The sequence below is a fragment of the Stenella coeruleoalba genome (assembly GCF_951394435.1).
Source record: "Stenella coeruleoalba genome assembly, chromosome: 2".
NCBI classification, from domain to species: Eukaryota; Metazoa; Chordata; class Mammalia; order Artiodactyla; family Delphinidae; genus Stenella; species Stenella coeruleoalba.
The window spans coordinates 182483129-182507202 of NC_137147.1; the positions used below are offsets into that span (position 1 = coordinate 182483129).

Genomic DNA, 24074 nt, shown 5'->3' on the forward strand with positions numbered 1-24074 from the left:
CTGACTTCAGACTATACTACAAAGCTACAGTAATCAAGACAGTATGGTACTGGCACAAAAACAGAAATACAGATCGGTGGAACAGGATAAAAAGCCCAGAGATAAACCCACGCACATATGGTCACCTAATCTATGACAAAGGAGGCAGGAATATACAATGGAGAAAAGACAGTCTCTTCAATAGTTGGTGCTGGGAAAACTGAGCAACTACATGTAAAAGAATGAAATTAGAGCACTCCTTAACACCATGCACAAAAATAAACTCAAAATGGATTAAATACCTAAATGTAAGGCCAGACACTGTAGAACTCTTAGAGGAAAACTGGAAAAACTCTCTATAACATAAATCACAGCAAGGTCTTTTTTTTTTGATGATTTTTAAATTTTGCATTCCATATATTATCCAGTCTCACATGCTCACAGGATCAGCAATTACAATAGCCACCTTGTCTCCCAGGTCTGAAAATGGCAAGACAGCCACAGCTGCAGCCAAAGGCAATGCACTGATGTGCTCACGAAACAAAAAAATTGCACAATTTTCCTTCATTTTTCTTAAACTAATGGCTGACGCTAAGGCTCACTGCTGGAGAACGGAAACCCTTTTCTTCTTTATGCCTCAAGCTAAAATGTTAAACTTATCGGACAGGGCGGACAAGGTCTCTTCAATAATTAATTGCACACACACACGAAAAATCCTTTATGTTGCATAAATATTTCGTTACACAGGGTACAAAAATACTTTCACTTTTTGGTTGGTTTTGAAGTTTGGAAATAATGAGGAGCCATGGCAAGGGTGGGGTGCGCCGTGGAGAGGTAAGCGAAATTGGGCAGAGAAAGGCTTTTCCTAATGGCTGTTGGCCCATCTGAGAGGGAGGAAGCAGAGGACCCCGATTTGAAATGACCAAGAAAACGCTGTCTTGGCTGGTTGGTCCTTCCTGTTCAGCCTGGAAGTGTGTGGATATGGAGGGCACCAGCCGCCGGGCGGAACTGGCTGCAAGACTTGGTCCACACTGAAGCAGGGTGGGTGCAGGAGAGGGGGTGAGGGGAGAGGGGCAGGGAATGATGAACCATTAGTGGGCAGGACTTGTTGCTATGGTGACAAAATGTGAGAACAAACTGTACACTCACATATATACCAGTTTAAGTGTCTTAATTCATGCCAGGAAAACATGCAAAATTAAACGCCTCATTTCTTTGAGGCGGGGCTGTGGAAACAAATTTGGACTGGGGGTCAGGCCTTGCTGAGTCCCAACGAGACCTCCGAGCTGGGTCTGGGTGTCCTGGTGAGAAGGCCCCTGAATCCTGCTGTGAGGCCTTGGAGAGGGGCTTTGGGGCAGGACAGGGCTGAGGAAAAGGAGAGAAAGGAAACAAAACAGTCCACTGAGTCGGGCTTAAAACTCAGTCTTTGGAGGGAAGCAGCAGCTCTGCACGGGCCGCCTGGGGGCAGTGGAAGCTCAGGGTGGCTTCCTCCCCACTGGGGCGGGGGCTTCGAGCCGTGGTGACCAGACTGAAGAACTAACAGAACTGACGATATTTCCATTCTTGCTGGGTGGTATCAGAGGAAGGGTACCAGTGCACCTGACCATGTAGGGCGGCAGCGGCAGCAGCAGTGGTGGCTGGGTAGGTACACGTAGCATGTGAGATGGCTGGGGTCAGCTCTGTGGTGTACAGAGGGTAGGGGGCCCAGGCATCTAGGGATGCGGGAATCAGAGTGGCCCCCATCAGGTCATAGGGGTATTGTGCGATGAAGTGTGCTCCTAGGGCGGGGTGAGCATTGGTGGGATTTGGTGTAGCCATTAGCTTGTTCTTGGCCATCTTGGTGTTGGCTTTGGCAAACTCTCACCTCAGGGTCTGGGGGTTCTCGGGGTCAAAGCGAATACCATTCAATGCATTCTTGGCTGCTTCTGTTCCTGCCCGGCTGTCAAAGATCACAGAACCAACAGGCTGTCTCCATGTGAGCTTGATCAGCGACCCTTCATACCCCTGAATGGCCTGAAGAGCAGGTAGAGTTCTCTGGGTTTAATATGCACAGGGAGCCCACGTCCGGACCTCCTCCTCCTCCGGGGTGCCGCTGGAGCCCGAGCCCGTGCTGGTGCTGTGCTCGCCGCCTGGCTTTGGGCTGCTCATGCTGCGGGGGTGGAGCGGAGGTGGGAAGGGGCGAGGGGAGCTGGGCACTTCGGGGTGAGGGGCTGTGGGGGGGCAGCCGCAGCGTCGGACTGGGTCACATCAAGTTTGGCGGGTGCAAGAGGTGGGGAGGGGGTGAGGCACTGGGAACCGGAACCCACAGCACGATCTTTTACGACCCACCTCCTAGAGCAATGAAAATAAAAATAAGTGAATATGACATAAGTTAACTTAAAAGCTTTTGCACAGAAAAGGAAACCATAAACAAGATGAAAAGACAACCCTTAGAATGAGAGAAAATATTTGCAAACGAAGCAACGGACAAAGGATTAATCTCCAAAATATACAAGCAGCTCATGCAGCTCAATACCCAAAAAAACCAAACAAGCCAATCAAAACATGGGCAGAAGACCTAAGTAGACATTTCACCAAAAAGACATACAGATGGCCAAGAGGCACATGAAAAGCTGCTCGACATCACTAATCATTAGAGAAATGCAAATGAAAACTACAATGAGGTGTCACCTCACACTGGTCAGAAGGGCCATCATCAAAAAGTCTAGAAACAACAAATGCTGGAGAGGCTGTGGAGAAAAGGGAGCCTCCTGCACTGCTGGTGGGAATGTGAACTGACACAGCCACTGTGGAGAACAGCATGGAGGTTCCTTAAAAAACTACAAATAGAACTACCATACGACCCAGCAATCCACTACTGGGCATATACCCTGAGAAAACCATAATTCAAAAAGACACATGCACCTCAATGTTCATTGCAGCACTATTTACAATAGCCAGGACATGGGAACAAGTTAAATGTCCATCAAAGATGAATGGATAAAGAAGATGTGGTACCTATATATGATGGAATATTACTCAGCCATAAAAGGAAATGAGATTGGGTCATTTGCAGAGATGTGGATGGACCTAGAGTCTGTCATACAGAGTGAAGAAAGAAAGAGAAAACCAGATATCGTATATTAACACATATATGTGGAATGTGGATAAATGGTACAGATGAACCTATTTGCAGGGCAGGAATAGAAATACAGATGTAGAGAACGGACGTGCAGACACAGGGGTGGAAGCAGAGGGCAGGATGAACTGGGAGATTAGATTTGACATAAATACACCACCATGTGTAAAACAGAGAGCTAGTGGGAACCTGCTGTATAGCTCAGGGAGCTCAGCACGGTGTTCTGTGACAACCTAGATGGGTGGGATGGGTGGGGAGGGAGGTCCAAGAGGGAGGGGCTATATGTGTACATCTGGCTGATTCACTTCACTGGACAGCAGAAACTAACACAACACTGTAAAGCAACTCGACCCCAATAAAAACAAACGAGAAGAGAAAAACCCCTTCCTGTCACAGAAGCCTCCACAGCACCGTCTGGCTCAGGCTCACCAGCCCACACAGCAGCCGCACTAGGGACTCTCAGCCCTGACTGATGCTGTACAACTGCTCGTCTGCATAAAAAGCATCCCTTGTGTGTGGATGAAACCACTCTAAGTGCAGTAACCCGCAACAGGGTGATGCCACTTGACAGCCTCTTGAAGAACTTGAGTGTTAAACATCTCACTCAGTCTGTACTAACATTGACCTAATAGGACTTCCAGAGTCAGAACAGAAAGGAAAGGAAAAAGTATGACTTCACTCTAGAAGAAATAGAAGTTCAAGTTCTGTACACGTATGCAAGAAATGCTCAATTTCATTTATAAATATTTTTTAAACTAAAGGAAGGAGATAGAGTTTGAGGCCTATATATCTGGCAAAAATTAAAAGATTTATAGCACTTGATGTCATCAAGGGTGAGAGAAAATGGCTATTATCATATGGTCTTGGTGAGGGTAAATTTGTATGGCCTTGTGGGATGGTAAAAATTGCATAAAAGTAGTACTTTATAATAAAGGAAAATTACAAGAGTCCAAATGTCAATGACTAGGGAGTAATGATAATGGCACAGTCTTAGGGAAAGTGGGATGAGAGCGATGAGTGTGTAATGACAAGGAAATGCCTGTGATACGTGTGTATTCCCATTTCATTGCTTAGTTTATCTGGATTTATAGACAGCTAGATAGATTGATAGATAATATATGTTCCACTTGGCTGCTAAGTTACCTAGAGTACTGAGGACAAGTAACAGCAGTCTTGCCCAAATTTCAACCAAATGTAAGTCCCAATCAGCTCGAACCCTGCAAGTCAGTTTCTTAATGATAACATAGGACAATCTGGGGGGTCATGGGCCACCCATCCTTCTACTCTTGGTCTTCCTTGAATAGGGAACAATTCACTGCGAGCCTGAGCTCTTTCCCACAGGAGGTGAGGTTACCAGGTTTGGTGGGGCCTGAATGTATACAATTTGACGGTCTCCTCATTCAAAAATTAAAATATCTTACTTGTGCAAGTGTTTAAACTCATATGACCATGTGAATCCACTGCCCTGGCACCTCCCAGGACCCAGGCAGAGACAGAGGCCTGAGAGGCCCAGAGTTCAAGGGTGTGGCTGGAGCTCAGTCAAAGGGGAGCCCAGTCTGGGAGCATCCTCCAGGTGCGCAGTTAGGTGGCCAGCACTCAGCTGCGACACCCCTCCGTGGGGAAAGGGAGAGCTTGATCCCCACCCCAAGCCAGGTCAGGGTGGCTCTGTGGAGAACGCTTGAAGAGACTGGCGGTGTCTGCTTCCCAGCTGGAAGAGTCTGAAGGCAGGAGGCGTCCGGGGCAGACTGCATGGCACCCGGACGGTGGAGGCTGCAGTGGGCAGTAGTCTGCACTCTCGCTGCCTGGGGAATTCGAGTTCCCCGGGATGCTTGGCGGGCAATTGAGCATGTGCCATCTTGAAAGGCCCACAACCAGGGGACTTTCAGGCCAGACGAGGAGACCTTGAGAAAGAGGCGGGGTATTGTGCTGGGCAAGCGGGAAACAGGACGAAGATGGAAGGGGCCAGCCAGAGAGCGCCAGGAAATAATACAGGGCAGAGGCCCCTACTGGGCATCTCTGCAGAGTTTACTAAGATGCTCCAGAAGAGCCAGCGTCTGGAGGTCTGCCTGGCAGAGGGCAACCCGCTGTTGCAGAGAGAACTGTAAACAGCAGCGTCTGGATGAAGAGGACTTTGCCTTTTTCCTCTAACCCGTTTCCTCCTTGCTTGTCCCGCCTCCACTTAGGAGAGCATGAGTGAGGGGGGGAGAAGTGTGAGGCCAGCAGGAGCATTAGTGAAGGCGCCGCCCCACTGCGGGTTCCGCAGCCCAGCTTCGGGCCGAAGAGCAGGAGAGGCTCGCGGCTGGAGGCGAGGCTGAAGCTTTTACGTTATACTGGATTGGACTAACAGTGTCTGGAAATGTGGCCGTTCTCACGGCCAAGAGTGAGCTGAAAAGCAGGGAAATGAGTCGTCACTGATGAGCAGAGCAAAGGGAGGTCACAGAGAGTTGGTTTAAAGGCAGTGATGAGAAAAGAAAGTGTTGTTTCCTGATTGTACCCTCATTCTGTTCAGCCCACTAAGTCAGTCAGTTACACAGAATATAGTGCTCATTCGATTAAAAAAAAATCTTGTAAGACTGGTTATGATGGAGGATGCGCCCACTTTATCATAGTAACATTGCACTAAGACATGGTGATTCGTAACAGAACTTGCAGCTCACGATCATGACACGTGGTCCCCTCAACTCACATTCATAGTCTGGACCACTGTCAACAAAATATTTACAAAGTTCCCTTTCATTCATTCCCTTGATTCCTATCTTTCCATCTTTTCCTAAGAAAGGCAACCAGAATTTATAATCATAATTGACACTGATTTCTTTATGGTTTGCTTTCAGCTGAATGACATGGGTGAGACTGAGGGTCTCTAGGGCAACAGAAACGTGTGATTGCAGGCTCTGGTGCTGGCCAAAACTTCAGGAGAACAGTCCCAAATTTTGTTACCAACATATATAATTTCCAAATATCTATAAACATTTAAAACGCAGGAATAGATTCTGCTTTCCTTTTAGCAGAGTTTACATAAACTTCCCCATTTAGTAACAATGTGCCTTGACTCTCTTAAAATTTTCTTACATTTTGCTTTTCATATCACTGTGAAATGATTTCAGCATCCACCCAAGTAGATGCCATTTTCTAAAGCTGATATATTTGTCCCCCTTCAGTGCCACCCCCAAAACATCTAAAGACATCACTGTTCCCTGCCAAGACACTTTCATCCAGCAAATAATCGTTTGCATAATTTTTAAGAGCCAGTCTAGACATTAGAGATTTAATAGCAACAAGACAAAGTTCTTGCTTTTATGGAACTTCCATAGTGGACAGTTAATCACGATAAATTGAGAGATAATAGTAGTCAGTACTCTCCAGAGAAACAGAACCGATATGATAGATAGGTAGATAGATAAATAATTAGGAATTGGCTTTTGGAATTACGGAGGCTGGCAACTCCAAAATTTGCAGAGCCGATGTCCCAGTTTGAGTCTGAAGACCAGTAGGCTGCTGTAGAACCAGGAAGAGCTTATGTTCCAGTTTGGAGGTCATCAGGCAGGAGAATTCTCTCTTATGTAAAGAAGGATCAACTTTATTAGTATCTTCAAATGATTGAATGAGGCCCACCCATGTTATAAAGAGCAATCTGCTTTATTTAATCTACCAATTTAAATGTTAGTCTCATCCAAAAATTCTCCCACAGAAACACCCAGAATAATGTGCGACCAAATATCTGAGCACCTCATGACCCAGTCAAATTGACACATAAAATTAAGCATCACAAGAGATAAAAAGTTGAAAAATAAAATGTTTCATGACTCTTAGGCTACAGAGAAATTAAAGCTGTGACCTTCTCACATGGTGATATGAGAAAAAGTGACCGGGGAAGGGAAGAGATTAAAATAGGTATGTGTTTAAGTTACAGTACTGTTCCAGACTTTAAATGCATTAGCATTCAAATGCCATCCTGTGGCTGATGATTCACGTTGGGTTTTACTTGTTTCATGTCATTCATCTCACATCTGTTAAAATCTGTTGGACTGTCTGTTGGAGTCAATGGAGTTGCTGTCTTAAGCCCCCAGGGTTTTTGCTCATATTTCACGTGTATTAGTAGCAGTAATTCCATGCTCGATGGGTTCAGGGTACAGCCATGCCAGCTTTACTCCAGGATCAAATGCCTTCTTTGGTTATAATGGATTTAATTCAAGCACACTATAAAATAAAATATTCATGGTCAGTGTACATAAGGATGCCATAACAGAAATATTTACACACTTAAACTGACATACAGAATCACTTTACAACCCTTATGTTTAGTGCAACAATAACATCATTACATAGAATAAACAGGACTGAATCATTTCCCAAATTCTGGGCCTCCATAAATAGCAGTCTGCATTCTTGGCCCAGTGTTATAATCTTTGCTTTGTAACTTTATGCAATCTAATAAAAGACTTATGATAAAAATGGTCTTGGGCATGGCCCATAACCCATGATTTGTCTTTAAGACACATTGTCATTATTGTGTAGGCCAAATCTTTACATTCTTTTCACACACAACTACCCCCCACCACCTGCATTGTTCAGAAGGCCCACTAAAGTCAAGAGAATTAATTGCTAGCTTTTTCTTTAATATGTAAATGTATCAAATCATCACTTTATACACCTTACACTTACACAATACTATATGTCACTTAAATCTCAAAAATAAATTTTTTAAATTCTATAAATTAAAAAGTTTATTAAATAATGAGATTACACTAAAGATTATGTATAAAATAAGTAAAAAGTACATATAAGTCAAACAATTTAAATGCCTATGTATATTAGTTTCCTATTGCTCTGTAGCACATTACCACAAGAAACATCCTTTTACTAGCTCCCAGTTCTGTATGGAAGTCCAGCATGGTGGGACAGGGTTCTCTGCTGAGGGTATCACAGGATGAGGTCAAGGTCATGGCTGGGCTGAATTCTCATTGGCAGCTCTGGGGAAGAATCAGCTTCCAAGCTCATCCTTGTTGGCAGAATTGTGTTCCTTGCAGCTGTAGGGTTTAAGTCCTCACTTCTTTAACGTGTGGCCCCTCTGTCTTCAGGACAACAGTGGCATGTCAGTCAAATCCTTCTCATGCTTTGAATCTCTTGACTTCCTGCTCTGCATCTAGCTGGAGAAAATGCTTTGCTTTTAAAGAGTTTAAGTGATCAGGTTTGACCACCCAGACAACCTCCCTTTGGATGAAGTCAAAATCAACTGATTAGTAACCTTAACTATGTCTGTAAAATCCCTTCTGCAATATTCAGTGACATAATCACAGGTGTAACACTAGGGACAGAGATCACTGGGGCCATCTTAGAGTCATTCTTACCACACCTTGTAGCCAGCACCCAGGTAAAAAGGTGGAAACATTGTCAGTCCTCTGTGAGTGCCTCCCTGATCTTAACCCTTTCCTACAATCCTGAATTCTGGATCTAGCCTCCCCTTGCTTTTCTTTCCCCCTCATCACATTTGCATGCGACATGAAGCAGTAGCATTCAATAATAAGTACATAACTGCAAACTAGATCTAGATGAAATAACATGAAACTAACCTTTTGAGTTTTGCATCTATATGGATGCAAGCAGGTGTAGTTCATAAATGTCTATTACTGATTATAAGAATAGACCACAATTACTATTATTATTTTTTTTTTGCAGTATGCGGGCCTCTCACTGTTGTGGCCTCTCCTGTTGCGGAGCACAGGCTCCGGACGTGCAGGCTCAGCGGCCATGGCTCACAGGCCCACCTTGGATCATTTTCCTTTTCCCTGAAAAACATCTATTAGAATTTCTTACAGTGGGGGCCCCTCTATTTTTACCCAACAATCTTACGTCAGTTTGACTGAAAAGGCTTTATTGACCCTTATTCTTGAAAGATAATTTTTGTAGGTACACAACTCTGGTTGACAGTTCCTTTTTCTTATCACATTAAATATATTTTACCACAGTCTCTGGATTTCTACGTAGCTGTTAGGAAGTAGGAAGTCAACTGACAGTTAAGTTGCATTCATTGGTGGTTAATATGTTACTTCTCTCTGCCTACAGTTACCAAGACAGTGGTACTGGAATAAAGATAGACAAATCACTAGAACAGATTAAAGAGTCCAGAAATAAATCCACACAAATACAGACAACCAATTTTCAATAAAGATGCAGACGCAATTTAGTGGTAAAGGATGATCTTTTCAACAAATTGTGCCAGAACAATTGGATACCCACGTGCTAAAAAAAACAACAAAAAACATTTTCACCCATACCTTGCACAATATACAAAAATTAACTCAAAATGGACCAGAGATCTAAATGGAAAGCCTAAAGTTACAAAACTTTTAGAAAAACTATAGGAGGAAATGTATATGGCCTTAGGTTAGGCAAAGATTTCTTAAATATGATACCAAAAGTACAATCTGTGTAAGTACAAATTGATAAATGGGGTTTCAGCAAAATTGAAGACAACTTCTCTTCTAAATACACTCTTAGCATAAAAACACATGCTACAGATTGGGAGAAAATATTTACAGATTATATATCTGATAAAAGACTTGTACCTAGAATATATAAAGAACTATCAAAACTCAATAATAAAAAAAAACCTTGACTATAAAAATGACATAAGACTTCAACAGACACTTCGACAAAGAAGATGGCAAATAGATACATGAAAAGATGCTCATAATAACTAACCCTCATTAGTTATTAGGGAAATGCCAACTAAAACTACAAGATACCATTACTCACCTACTAAAATGGTTAAAATTAAAAAGATGAATGGGTAAAGAAATTGTGCTCGATCCATGCAATGGAATACCATCTGCCAATAAAAAGGAATGGCCTATTGATACATGCAACATCATGAATGAAAGAAGCCAAAATTACATGGTATGATTACATGGATATACAACTCTAGAAAATAGAAACAAGTGTATTGGGACAAGAAGCAGATCCATGGTTGCTGAGGGTGATGGGGAGAATCAGAAGGGAAGGGTTACAATGGAGCCGGAGAAAACTGGGGAGTGCGGCTGTGTTGGTTAGCTTGACTGTGGTTAGGGTTTCCTAGGTGTATAAATATATCAAAACTGATCAAATTGTTTACTTTACACGTCCAGTTAAATGTATAACAATTTTACCTGAGTAAGCCATTCAAAAAACAATAGAAGGCAATTTACTCTGAATTTTATGAATTAAAAAATACCAAACAAATTATTTGCCAGCTGCCTGGGCACCTGCAAATAGAGGCACATCACAGAAGAGAGTTGCCACAATTGTTTTGCTAGTCAAACTCAGGTGAACACAATTGAATAAATAAAAAGTTTCATGCATAGTCTTTTATTTATTTTACTTGTTTGCGTATGTATTTATCATAGTGTTATGAAGAGTCACAGTTGCCTGGCCAGCTGCAGAACTATAACTCTGATCATCACTTCTACCCATTTCTTTCCCTGGCCCTTAAACCCTGCCTCAAAATACCAACCACTCTGCATTTTCTATTTAGCATCCTCTTGATGTCTTAGAATACTTTAATCTAACATGACTAAAAAAAAAAGTTGTTTAGTTCTAAATGTCCTTTGAGCTTAAAAAAGAAGGGTGGGGGGGCAGGTATTATGCTCATAGCAGCACTATTCACAATAGCCAAGAGGTGAAAGCAATCCAAGTGTCCACTGTCGGGAATGGATAGACAAAATGTGATATATACGTATAGTGGAATATTATTCAGCCTTAAGAAAGAAGGAAATTCTGACACATGCTACAACATGGATGAAACTTGAGGTCATTATGTTAGGTGCAACAAACCAGTCACAAAAATACAATTACTGTGTCATTCCACTTGTGTGATGTATCAAATTCACATAAACAGGAAATAAAAGGGTGGTTACCAGGGGCTGGGAGGAGGGGCACAGGGGAGTTGTTATTTAATGGGTATAATTTCAGATTTGCAAGATGAAAAAGTTCTGGAGATCTGTTTCACAACAATATCAATATGCTTACTACTGAACTTTACACTTAAAAATGGTTAAGATGGTAAATTTTATGTTATGGGTCTTTTACCATAAAATTAATTAATTAGTTAATGCAAAAAGGTTATCAGGCTAAATGTAGCCTTTTTTCCCACTGAACACTACTAAATTATAATTCATGTTGCTGTATGTTGTAGTTATTTTTACTGTTGTGAGATATTATTTTCCTTCTTTCTACTTTCTTTGGTTTATTTTGGTGGTTTATTTTGCCTCACTCATTTTCAGCATTTTTTTTTAAATTTATGCATTGATGGCTATAATTTTTCCTCAATATATGTTTTAGTGTAATACAGCTAATATACCACATGTTTTAATATGAATTATTTCTGTTATTTGCAGAACATGTTCTAAGTTACATTAAGACTTCTTCTTTGACCCATGGGTTATTATTTTTATTACATAAAAATTATCGAAAGTATACTTTTTAAATTACAAACACATTAGGATTTTCTAATAACCTTTGGGTTTCCAGCTCAATTCATTGTGTTCAGAGAACCACAATATGTGGGTCATTTTTCAAATGTTCATGTGATTGAAAAGAACGTCATTCTTCTTTTTTTTTATTTTGGAGTATAGTTACGTTGTGTTAGTTTCAGGTGTACAGCAAAGTGAATTAAGTTATACACGTATCCACCCTTTTTTAGATTCCTTTCCCATATAGATCATTACAGAGAACTGAGTAGAGTTCCCTGTGTTATACAGTAGGTTTTTATTAGTTATCTATTTTATATATATTAGCGTGTATATGTCAATTATTTTCTAATTTTGTTCACAACTTTATATTTAAGCCATGAGCTTTTTAGAAGTATAGATTGTTTAAATTTCCAAATAATGAAAAATTTCAGTTTCTTGTTTTGGAATTCCTCAAATGTTTCCTTCTTAATAAGGGCACCAGTCACTGTTTTTAGGGCCAGTATAATACTTGTTCTTTGAAATTTGCTGAAATTTGCTTTACAGCTTAGAAAATAATGAATTTTTATAACATTATATGTGTCTATCAAATCAAGCTTAATTGTGTCATTCAAATCTATATTTTCTTCTTACATCAACAAGAGATGTTTGGTAAATTCTCTACCATGACATTGGATTTGCCAATATCTTCTTACAGTTTTATAAATTTTTGAATATTCAAATTAATTTATTAGGTGTATACATGTGTGGAATTTTTATATCTTCTTATGAACTGAAATAGTATTGTATAGTAAACCTCTGTATCCCTAATGATGCTTTTTGTTTTAAAGTTTTTAATATTTTTTATATTAATACAGTCACACCAGCTTTCATTTAATTAGCATTTACCTAACATACATTTTCCATCCTTTTACTTTCCAACTCTCTATAGCTTTATGTAGGTCTGTCTTACAAATCAGTATATGGCTGGATTTTAAAAATTCTACTCTATCACTCTCTCTTTTTTCATTGGCAAGTTTAGTTCATTTATATTAACTGTGATTATCATCTTACTTTTTTACATTCAATTTCCCTCCTTTTGCTATATTCTTTTTCCTTACTGTTTTTTTTTATTTGATATCTGTATCTCTCTCTGTATAGTTTTGTGGGGCTGCCATAATAATAAAGTACCACAAAATGGATGGCTTAAAACCACAGAAAAATACCGTTTTACAGTTCTAGAGGCTAGAAGTCTGAAACCAAGGCGTTGGCAGGGCTCTGCTCCCTCTGGAGGCCCTGAGGGAGAACCTTCCTTGCCTCTCACCTGCCTCTGGCAGTTCCTGTTTGTAGTTGCATCACTCCAATCTGTGTGTCATTTTCACATGGCCTTCCTCCCTGCATGTCTGTGTCTCTGCATCCAAATGTTTCCTTTTTTCTTTTTTTTTCTTGGCCATGCCACACAGCTTGCACGATCTTAGTTCATCTGTGAAAGCATGGAGTCATAACTATCGGACCGCCAGGGAATTCCGCAAATGTTTCCTTCTTAATAAGGGCACCAGTCACTGTTTTTAAGGCCCATCCTAATCTAGTATGACCCTCATCTTAACTTGAGTACACGTACAAAGATCTTATTTCCAAATAAGGCCGCGTTCACAGGTACTGGGGGGTTAGGTCTTGAACTATCTTTCTGGAGACAAATTCAACCCACAACACCCTCCTTTCAAGATTAGAACTTTAAACACATTTTCATCTTCCTTTCTTTCCCTTTATACCCTGTCATCTTGGTCTTGTGATATTTCTTAACATTTAGATCCTGGGCTGTTATGTACACAATTTCTCTCTTCATTTTGCTTATCTTTTTACTTTTATTCTGTTTTATTATATTGTGGGGTTTTTTTACACAGTTATTTGATCATTCTAACTTTCCATATCTATTTGTAGCATTTCCTAGATTTGCTCCTCTTCACATTTGAAGGCTTGCTTGAAAACCGTTTGTGGATCTTTGTGTAGTGACCCTTTTGAAGCCTTGTATGTCTGAGATTGTTTCATTAAGCTCTGACATACACATGGAAATTTCAAAGGATATAAAATTCTAGACTAAAAGTTTTGTGCTTCAACCCATTGAAACATTACTGTCTTCCTGCATCTGTTTCTAATGGGAAGAAGAAGAACATCATTTGTTTGAAGGTCACGTGTTTTTCTTTTTTGAAATTTTAGGAGCCTTTGTAATCTGAAGTCTTTCTCATTTCTTCAATTCTGGGGAAAATTCTACATCGTTTCTTCACATACTTTCTTCATTATTATTTTTCTCTCCTTCTAGAATCAATTATAGTAGACGTTAGCACTCTGTCCTCCATATAGCTTAGCTTTTTTTCTATGTTTTTATTTCTTTTCTATTTTGTATTTCTTTGTCCTCTCCTGCTTTCTTCTTGGGAGAGTTTTTCAATCTGTTTAACTCATCAGCTGGTTCTTCTATTATTTATGCCAGTGTGTTCTTATTTCAAATTATTTTCTTTTTCATACTTGATATTTATATTAGGTTCTTTTTATGTTTTTGTGCCTATATTGTCCATTTATATTTTTTCACATATGTATTAAGTTTGTTTATTTATTTTTTGGCTGCACTGCACAGCTTGTGGGTTCTTAGTTCCCCAACGGGGGATTTAACCTGCGCCCTCTGCAGTGAAAGCATGGAGTCCTAACCACTGGATGCCAGGGAAGTCCCTTAAGTTTATTTAAATATCTTGGTCCATTTGTTTCTAATACTCCCAGGGATCTCTGGTTTGTTATTTTTCTTTTGAGATAATCACACTCCACAAATCTATGATTATTTTAGCTAATGAAGTCATACTCCCCAGGGGTATCTAATAATGGATGATAGGAAAGGGCTCAAAAACGTGCAGGAGCCCACACCCTGGCTCTAACATCCTGAGTACAAGGAGTAAGCAGGGATGAGCCTTAGAGTGGAAAGTCCCAGGAGTCATAAAACAAGTTAATCACCCACTTCTGTCACCAAGCAGCACTTCAGGTCAGGACTCGTGCATGTTGATGCCCAGATCAACAGCCCAGACCAATTAAATCAGAACCCCTGGGGATCTTGAGGTGGGGAAACTAATCCATTTCAGACTTCTGGCACCAGAACTATAAAAGAATAAATGTGTGTTGTTTTAAGCCACAAGTTTGTGGTCATTTGCTACAGCAGCAACAGGAAACTAATACAGCTCAGCTTTCCCTTTTTACTTCAGTCACAAGAAGCGTATATCAATTTTTATAATTAAAAAATAAAAAGGAAAAGGGATTATTTCTGATTATTAAAATTATCTTTGTATCCTGTGAGATTTTTTAACATGTATGCATTACATGTTCAAAAATAAAATATTTACATTAAAAAATAAGCTGAAGGATGCAGATTTATGTTGTTATCCATGGACCACGCAGCAGTCTGACATGTCCAGGAGGAATGTGGGTGTCATGGGCCAAACAGCCCAGGAACCTTGCCTTTGGCAACTTCATTTTTGTTTTTTATGTTATTGTTTGTTTCATTTGTTTGGTTTCCTGGAACCGTGTTCCTGGTGGAAATATAGTATCTCAGAGGTGTATAATGACCTACCAAGGAGACAACGTTGTGATTTCAGTGTGTTAGCCTGCAGCATTGTTAACCAGCCATATTACCAACAACTTTAATAATGACAAAAAAAACAACCACCTTCGTGAATATCAGCTTTCTGTGTGATGAGGGTATTCACAGCTACTCTCTCCTTTACTAGTGTTGGTCCAAAGATGTGGAAATAACCCCAAGTAAATCTGACCCAGTTTCTTCTTTGTTCTATTTTTTATCTTGACAACCCAAGCCCCTGAAGACTGGGACATCCCCAGTGCCTTAGACCCTGCCCTTACAGTGTTGCCCCCCCATCCCTACCCCACCACCACTTCCAGAATGTCCTTTTTATACTCCCAGAAACACTGTACTGCTTTCCCAGAAAAGGAAGAGACCCAGGACTCTCCATGCCTTCCTTCACTTGGTCCAAACTGTAATGTATGCAGCAAGAATTCCATGATGTTTGTACAAGGTAGTTGGCATTTTCCTAAATTCAAGACTTGTCTTCTTTTACTCCCCACTCCCCAGTTTTGTTTCTTTAGTCTTTTTTTGTTTTTTGAGAGTGTTTTTTGGGTCAAGAATGGGAATCAGTAGTATGTAACCTTGCTCTTATCTGTTCATATTCCTTGGGTATCCAAATTTTCTAATTTTCCTAAAATGACTCTGTATAGTTTAATTTAAAAATAAGTTTCACCTAAATTTATTTTTAAATTAATGTCATTAAATTTTATCCTAGTGTTTTCCAGTCAATTAAATCTTGCAACAAATATTTGAGCTTATAAAATGTTCTGGGATGACATCAGCTAAGTTGCAATTGTCTGTTTAAATCGAGCTTCTATTGTTCCTTTAACTATGACAGTTATATGAGCCAACCAGAATGTACCTCTGCTCAGGAGAATATAGGCAAAAATGATACATTAATAAGTTTTAATTTTACTCTGAGGCATTCTTTTTGAGTTTCAATCCAAAACTATTATAAACAGGATAAAAACGTCAGCATTTAGATTAATAGCAGGATTTGTGTAAAACATTTCCTTAATTATAATCTACTTAAATGTGTGTGTGTGTGTGTGTGTGTGCTGTTTAAGCGATTTTTTTTTTTTTTTTTTTTTTTGCGTTACGTGGGCCTCTCACTGTTGTGGCCTCTCCCGTTGCGGAACACAGGCTCCGGACGCACAGGCTCAGCGGCCATGGCTCACGGGCCCAGCCGCTCCGCGGCATGTGGGATCTTCCTGGACTGGGGCAGGAGCCCGTGTCCCCTGCATCGGCAGGCGGACTCCCAACCACTGTGCCACCAGGGAAGTCCTGTTTAAGTGATTTTTGTTGTTATTGGTTTCCAGAGAGAATCCCTTACTTGTGTTTCTTATATGACAATTTTGTGTTTCTGGGATGCAGAGTTGAAAAATATGGTGACAGTTGTTCTGAAACACTTGTCTTCTTATTTTGCTCTTTTAAATTTTGCAGTCAAGCAATAATTCTCTTTTAGAAATACGTCTTCAAAAAAATTTAAATCTCAGTAAATCATGCAGAAGTAGAAGTTGACAAGACTGGAGGGAGTTCAGTGAATCTTGAAGGAAAAGTTTCAAAAGATAAAAGCAAGTAAATACTGCGAGGGTGTTTACTTCCTCTTGAAACTTAGAAAGACCTGAGCCATATAAGTGCTACATGAACCCAAGATGCTGGGTTTTTTCACTTTTCTGCTTTTTGAGAGACTGGAGACAAAGCCCACCTATAACCATAGCAAGAGCTCTCGGAGCCAAGGTGGAGCTTTATCATTTCAAAAAAGACCAATTTTGATTATAAGAGCCTACACATGACTCAGACCAAAAACCTTCATACTCTAGAGACTCAAAAACATCCTAGAACTGGTCCCATTTTGACCAAAATAATAATAACAACAACAACAGCAGCAGCAGCAGGAGAAATAAACCATAGTATCAAGGTATGATGCCAGTAAGGTAACTCATGTCACGTAAATGAAGAAAAGGAAGTAGAAAAAAGGAACTAGTCACTTTGTGCAAAAACTGGGCCATCCTGGGAAGTTGAGACAGTCCTATTTGCAATAAAATGTTCAAGAGTTGGTAATATAGCAATGTAATCTGTGGCTGTATTCCTCAGGAAGTATTTCAAAACTGAGATTATCTCTTAGATCCAGAGGTGGAGAGGAGAAACAGAGGAACAACAGCAATAACATCAAAAACCCAAAACCAAAAAACAATGATGGTATAAGTAGAAAACAAATCATAAAATGGTAGCTATGCATACAACTATATTAATAATTGCATTTCATGTAAATATACCAAAATATTCTAACTAAAAAGACAGAGATTGTCAGATATGATCTTTTTTAAAAAAATGAAACAGTTATATGCTGTCTACAAGAGACACACTTTAAATTTGAAGACACGCTAGATTGAAAGTAAAAGGATGGAAAGAAGTATTCCATGAAATAAAAAGCTGCTGTGTCTATGATATCAAAGTAGACTTCAAGGAAAAGAGAATTTTATCATTTTACAATGATAAAAGGGTTGATTAATCAGGAAGGCAAAATTCTAAATGTGTATGCACTTAATTTTGAAATACACATTTGGAATTTTGTCTTCTTAATTAATCAAAGCAAAAATTGAGAGAACTAAATGGAGAAATAGAGAAACTCACTATTGTAATTGGAGAATTTAACCCCATTCTCAGTGATTGATAGAACAACTAGACTAAAACTCCTTAGAAGTATAGAAGACACCTGAACTATCCTATTAATCACTTTTATCTAAATTGATATTTCAGAGCTCTATTCTCAATATATGGAAAGTTTGCTAAAATAGAGCATATGTGCTGGTACATAAAATAAAGTTCAATAAATTCCAAAAGATTGAAATTTTACACAAAATATTCTCTGTCCACAATAGAATTAAATTGGAAATTAATTACAAAAATATATCTAAAATGTCTCCATATATTTGGAAATTAATACACATCTGAATAATATATGGAATGTATAAGTATCCTTTCTTCCTCTGTCTAGCTGTCACAGTTCTTCTTTTATGAGATAAGCACTGTTGCCAATTTCTCATAAATTCTTCTGGAGGTAGTCTGTGCATTTTCAAACATTTATATATACCCTTCTTTATACAAATGCCAGCATACACTATGTTGCAACTTGTTTCCTTCATTTAACAAAGGAAGTCTTTCTATAATTAGTATATTTAAAGATGCCTCATTTGTTACAGTGTATGGTTAAACCATATTTTATTTAACCTGTTCTCCATTGATGGTCATTTGTGTTGTTTCCAATGTTTTGCTTCTATCTAGGGGTGGAATTGCTAAGGTCGAAGGGTAAGTGTATTTCAATACATGATTGAAAATTCCACACCACCTTCTCTAAAGTTGCACCAATTTATCCTCCAACCAAGAACATGTGAGTGTGAAAAAAGAAACAGACTCACAGATATAGAGAACAAACTAGTGGTTACCAATGGGGAGAGGGAAGGGGGGAGAGGCAATTGAGGGGTAAGGGATTAATAGACACAAACTAATAAGCTACAAGGATATATTGTATAACACGGGGAATATAACCAACACTTTATAATAACTATAAATGGAGTGTAACCTTTACAAATTATGAATCACTATTTTGTACACCTGTAACTTATATAATATTGTACAGCAACTATACTTCAATTTAAAAGAAGAATATGTGAGTATGTAGAGCTCTCTTTTAAAGTATGTATACTCCTGGAAGAGCATCAAAGTAAGAACGTCTTAAAATTCTTCTTTGGAACTAGGAGTTGGAATGGGTGAACACGAACAATCAGTGTGTGAAATAAACTTATATTTAAAAATTCTACCAGCATACACTACTACCCACTTTCTCTTTGCAGAGTGCCCCCAGAGCATTTCCCCTGATGTGAGTTAATACAGGGATCTGGGAACACATGGGCCTCTCAGCCCAACATCCTCATCTCTAGACATGGTACGAACCCTGCTTCTGCCATTGAATTTGAGAAGAAACTCTGCATTTCTGCCTGAAAGCCCAGGATAGTTTATCCCTTGGCAATGCAACCAGGTGTGCACATTTTTAACAAATGTTCCTATTTAGCTTGTGAAGAAAATCTTAAATTCAACTCAGCCTCTGTCACTGATGAGATGAAAAGTCTAGAGCAATATGCCAGAATCTTGCTCCTGTTCCTGGAATACCACACTCCTACCTAGAGCAATATCCTGTCAACAAAGTGAACATTACAGCTCCTTGGTGTGTAAAATAGTGCTCAGTTTGATCCAAAGGAGACGACGTGGGCCATCCTTTACTACTGAAATCAAAACTGTTGTTATCAATACTTAGTGGTTATTGGAAGGTACATTAGTATACCTCAAGGTTATTAGAGGCTTGAAATATGTTTGTTCAAAAACAAAGTAAATTTTTTTTTTTTTTTTTCTGGTACGCAGGCCTCTCACAGCTGTGGCCTCTCCCGTTGCGGAGCACAGGCTCTGGACGCGCAGGCTCAGTGGCCATGGCTCATGGGCCCAGCCGCTCCGCGGCATGTGGGATCTTCCCGGACCAGGGCACGAACCCGTGAGTAAATATGTTTTTTTAATTAATTAATTTTATTTTTGGCTGTGTAGGGTCTTTGTTGCTGTGTGCGGGCTTTCTCTGTTTGTGGCGAGCAGGGTCTACTCTTCGTTGTGGTGCGCGAGCTTCTCATTGCGGTGGCTTCTCTTGTTGCAGAGCACGGGCTCTAGGCTCGTGGGCTTCAGTAGTTGTGGTGCACGGGCTCTAGAGCGCATGCTCAGTAGTTGTGGCTCGCGGGCTCAGTAGTTGTGGCTCACAGGCTCTAGAGTGCAGGCTCAGTAATTGTGGCACACGGACTTAGTTGCTCCGCGGCATGTGGGATCTCCCCAGACCAGGGCTCGAACCCATGTCCCCTGCATTGGCAGGAGGATTCTTAACCACCGCGCCACCAGGGAAGTCCAGTAAATATGTTTTTGCAAAATAAGAAACTGATATATTGTATAACACGGGGAATATAACCAACACTTTATAATAGCTATAAATGGAGTGTAACCTTTACAAATTATGAATCACTATTTTATACGCCTGTAACTTATATAATATTGTACAGCAACTATACTTGCCAGTTAAATCTTTGATATTAGTGATTTCCTATGTTTTATCCCTCTGATTTATATAGCCAGCTGGTCAGACCCACAGGCGATAACCTTGAGCTTAAGACTGGTGTCTGAAGTGTGTGTGTGTGATGGGGGAGGGGCAGTCTTGTGGGACTGAGCCCATAACCTGTGGGGTCTGATGCTGTCTCCAAGTAGATAGAGTCAGAATGGAATTATTTGTAGGACACCCAGCTGGTATTGCAGAGTTGCTCGGTATGAGAAAAACACCCACACAGCTGATGGCCACAGAACTGTTCAGTGTGAGTAGAGCTAGGAGGAGACACAGAGGACTTTTCTCTATACAAGGTGCTAGGAAAAGATTGATAGAGTACATCTAAAAAGAAAAGTAGAAGGATAAGACCTTAGAAGAAATTAGTAAACTAGAAAGAAAACATACACATACAAACACACACAAAAACAAGAAAAGCAAAAACTAGGGTCTTTTGGCAGCTTTTTTTTTTTCTTTTGAAATAACAAAACATTGGAAACAACTTCAATACCTATAAATAAGAGAATAGGTAAATAAAATGAGACCTATTAGTAGAGTGGAATAGAATGATGTCATTTAATGAATGAATGGGAGCATGAGTAAATCTGAAGAGCAAAGTTGAAGAACAAAATCAAGTTGCAAAATGACATGTGCATAAAGTCCCAAGTACATCAAACAAAAATGTCTATTTTATGACTGTACAGAAACTTCCTAAGAACCAAAAGTCTGGATAGAAAGACACTTACCAACTTGAAGAGAGTGGCTAGTTCTATGGAGGGAAGAAGGGAGAGAGGATGAGATCAGGAAAAGACAGAAAAGGGGCTTTAAACATACCTGTCTATTTTTTAAAAAAATATCTGAAAACAACAAGGCAAACATTAACATTTGTTAAATCTGGATCTTAAATGCAGAGATGTTTTGCCCTCTATTTTCTGTCTGAAGTATTTTGTAATTAAGAAAAATATTTTATAAAAGAAAAACTTGTGTTTTGACCAGGAGCTTATGTGAAATAATGTTTATTTTATTAACTTGTTTATCATACACTGTCTTCTTAAATATTACAAAGTTAAAATTTAGCTGGCTTCCATCCAAAACATGTGATAAATGAGTTTGCTGGGGTTTGACACTCTGTTCTTTATCTGTCTTTGGCTTGTCTGCCCTTTCTTGGGAGCACAGTGTTGTGGAAAGAACCTTGGCCAGATCAACAATAACAAAGAAAAACACTCTGTTTCCTATGTAGAGGAAGGATGGCATCCTCAGATAATAAATGTTTAATTCTATCAACAACTCAGGTTAAATATATTAATTATGGGCTCTATCAACAAATTTCACTGTTTCAGAAAGATGCATCTGTTCTATACACAGAAAAGCAAGCCATCCTTCAAACATGAAAGCTGCACAGGACGTACTGTGCTGGAGAAGGCTACCCCCTTCTGCAGCTAAGTGGCAGAACCCTGCCATGTGGTTCTCATCAAAGTCCTCAAAAGTGCGTTTCACATCATAATCTAAAGAGACGACCCTAGATTAAATGCAGACCCAACACATATACATTTCAGGGTTTGGTTGAGGTATTTCGATTGTATAACATATGTAGTCATTTCTGGTACATAAATTGGATTGTTACAGGCCCTTACAGAATCCATAAAGAACCCTCCTACTTTTTATATTCTTTCTGACAATACTTTGTGTAAATCATTGACGTTTATCCGTTGAATTTTGTTAATTGGCTGGTATGGCTTCTGTGTCCTTGTCGGGTGACTTTGGGATATTAGTGTTGAGCAAGGAGAGAGGAAAGGAACACATGAGCCCCATAGGGATGGTGCGAGTGCTGGCAGGGTGGATGAGGGGAGTGGGGAAACCAACAGGGAAAGGGCAGAGAATCCACCCCAAAGCTAGGATACCCCCTCCTTACCTGCTCCTGAGACTACCCCCTGCTATGTGTCACCAGCCAAAGCGACCCAAACCTCTCAGCCCCCAGAAGGAGACAGAATAATGGTCCCCCAAAGAGGTCCGCATTCTAACTCCCAGAATGAGTGAGCATGTCCCTTACATGGCAAAAGGGACTTTGCAGAATTGACTTAGGTAAGGGTCTTGGGTTAGGGAGGTTATCCTATGATCTGGGTGGGCCCAGTGTAATCACAAGGGTCCTTATAAGAGATGGGTAGGAGGGTCAGGCTCACTGAAGGAAATGTGGTGATGAAAATAGAGATCAGAGAAAGATTCAGAGGAGACAGACAGACAGACGGATGGAAGACACTGGCTCTGAAGGGGGAGGAGGGGCCCTGAGGCAAGGAATGCAGGTGCATCAAGAATCCAGAAAAAAGCAAGGAAATGGATTCTCCCCTGGAGCCTCCAGAAGGGACAGAGCCCCGCTGACACTGATTTTAGGCCTTCTGACCTCTTGTACTGTAAGACAATGAATTTGCTGCTTTAAGCCACTAAATTTGTGACAGTTGGTTATGGCAACAATAGAAAACTAATACCTCTCTCCACCCCAGTGAAAAGTGACTGACTTACAACTCCATTCCTTCAAATCTTGATGGCCTTTCCAGTTTTCAAAGTTTGTGTTTTATGACTACTGACTAGGTGACTACGAGGAAACCTTGCTGTTGTGTTTTAATAGGCTGAGCGCACTTTACTATGAACAAATTATGAGTCTAATGTGAAAGACTTTCAGAGCTAAAGGCACTGGGGCCACAGAAGTGGGGTAGCATTCCACTTACATTTCAGCAGACAAGAAAGATGGGAGCCCCACACCCACAAGACAAGGTAGCCACTTGCATGAACACCCTCCTTGTCTTTCTTACACAACCTTGGGAATATATTTTCAGTTCCAGGAAAACAAAATTTCTCAACTAGCTGAAGCACTGAAACAAAACTCTCTCCTCATAAATATAAGCATATTTCTAAGAACCACATATACCTGAGAAAATATGAAACAGAACTGACACTTGAGGAAACATAATTTGCAAAGGAGACCTGAGGAAAATAATCATAAGTATCCTCAGAGAGATGAGAGGTTATCACAATAAGAAAGAAAAAAAATGGTATTAAAAAAGTGATCAGAGTAGTTGGAAAATAGAAACAATTATCATTCCCCAACTTGACAAACAAATCTCAGTACATGAGTTGAATTATGTAATGGAAATAAGTGAAGATTAAATTGGTAACCTGGAAATGCAAGCTGAGGTATTCTTCTGGAATAGAGTGCAAAATAAAGAGCGATGAATTTTGAGAAAAAGAGGCAAGGAAAACAGATACAAGAGTCCACGGAAAGTCTAGCAGGACTTGTGGGGGAAAGTCATACCAGATACATCTAACTGAGATTTTTGTTAAGGATAGAGCTATTTAGGTGCCAAAGAAGAAATAAAGGAAGGAAGAAAGGGGGAGAGGGAGGGAGGTAAGGAGGAATGAAAGAAGGAAGAAATGGAGAGAGGGAAGGAAGGAAAGAAGGGAGGGAGGGAGGGAGGGAGGAAAGAAGAGCAAAGTGCTAAACAGGCTACCTACAAATATTTTAAGTAGACTAGCGTATGACCTCACATCTGCAAGCTATCCATAGAGGAATATATTATTTCTATAACAAAATCATTTTAAACTTAGAATTCAAATACAGAACCAAACCATCATATAATTTTGAAGGCACAAAAAATATTTTCAAATTACAAAGATTCTGTAGAAAGTTTACTTCTCATGGAACCCATTCCTAAGGAGTTACTAGATGACGTACTTCACTAAATAACAGCAACAGGGACTTCCTTGGTGGTCCAGTGGAAAATAATCCTCCTTACAATGCAAGGGACG

The 24074-nt window shown here is 39.9% G+C and overlaps 1 long non-coding RNA gene and 1 pseudogene across 2 annotated transcripts in view; one reads left to right on the forward strand and one right to left on the reverse strand.

Annotated features, from left to right (window-relative positions):
* The window catches only part of LOC307182723, a 46516-nt gene extending 24160 nt beyond the window's left edge, over positions 1 to 22356 (forward strand). Inside the window, exons 3-4 of the long non-coding RNA XR_013827245.1 lie at positions 19565 to 19691; positions 21614 to 22356. This is a non-coding gene — a long non-coding RNA (uncharacterized lncRNA). The remainder of the gene's footprint in view (positions 1 to 19564; positions 19692 to 21613) is intronic.
* Positions 766 to 2127, reverse strand: LOC307181892 (RNA-binding protein with multiple splicing 2-like; annotated as a pseudogene). The gene is made up of 2 exons (XR_013831738.1): positions 1509 to 2127; positions 766 to 1344 (listed from the first exon to the last, which is right to left on the reverse strand). The product of XR_013831738.1 is annotated as an RNA-binding protein with multiple splicing 2-like (transcript).
* Positions 22357 to 24074: the final 1718 nt, after the last annotated feature.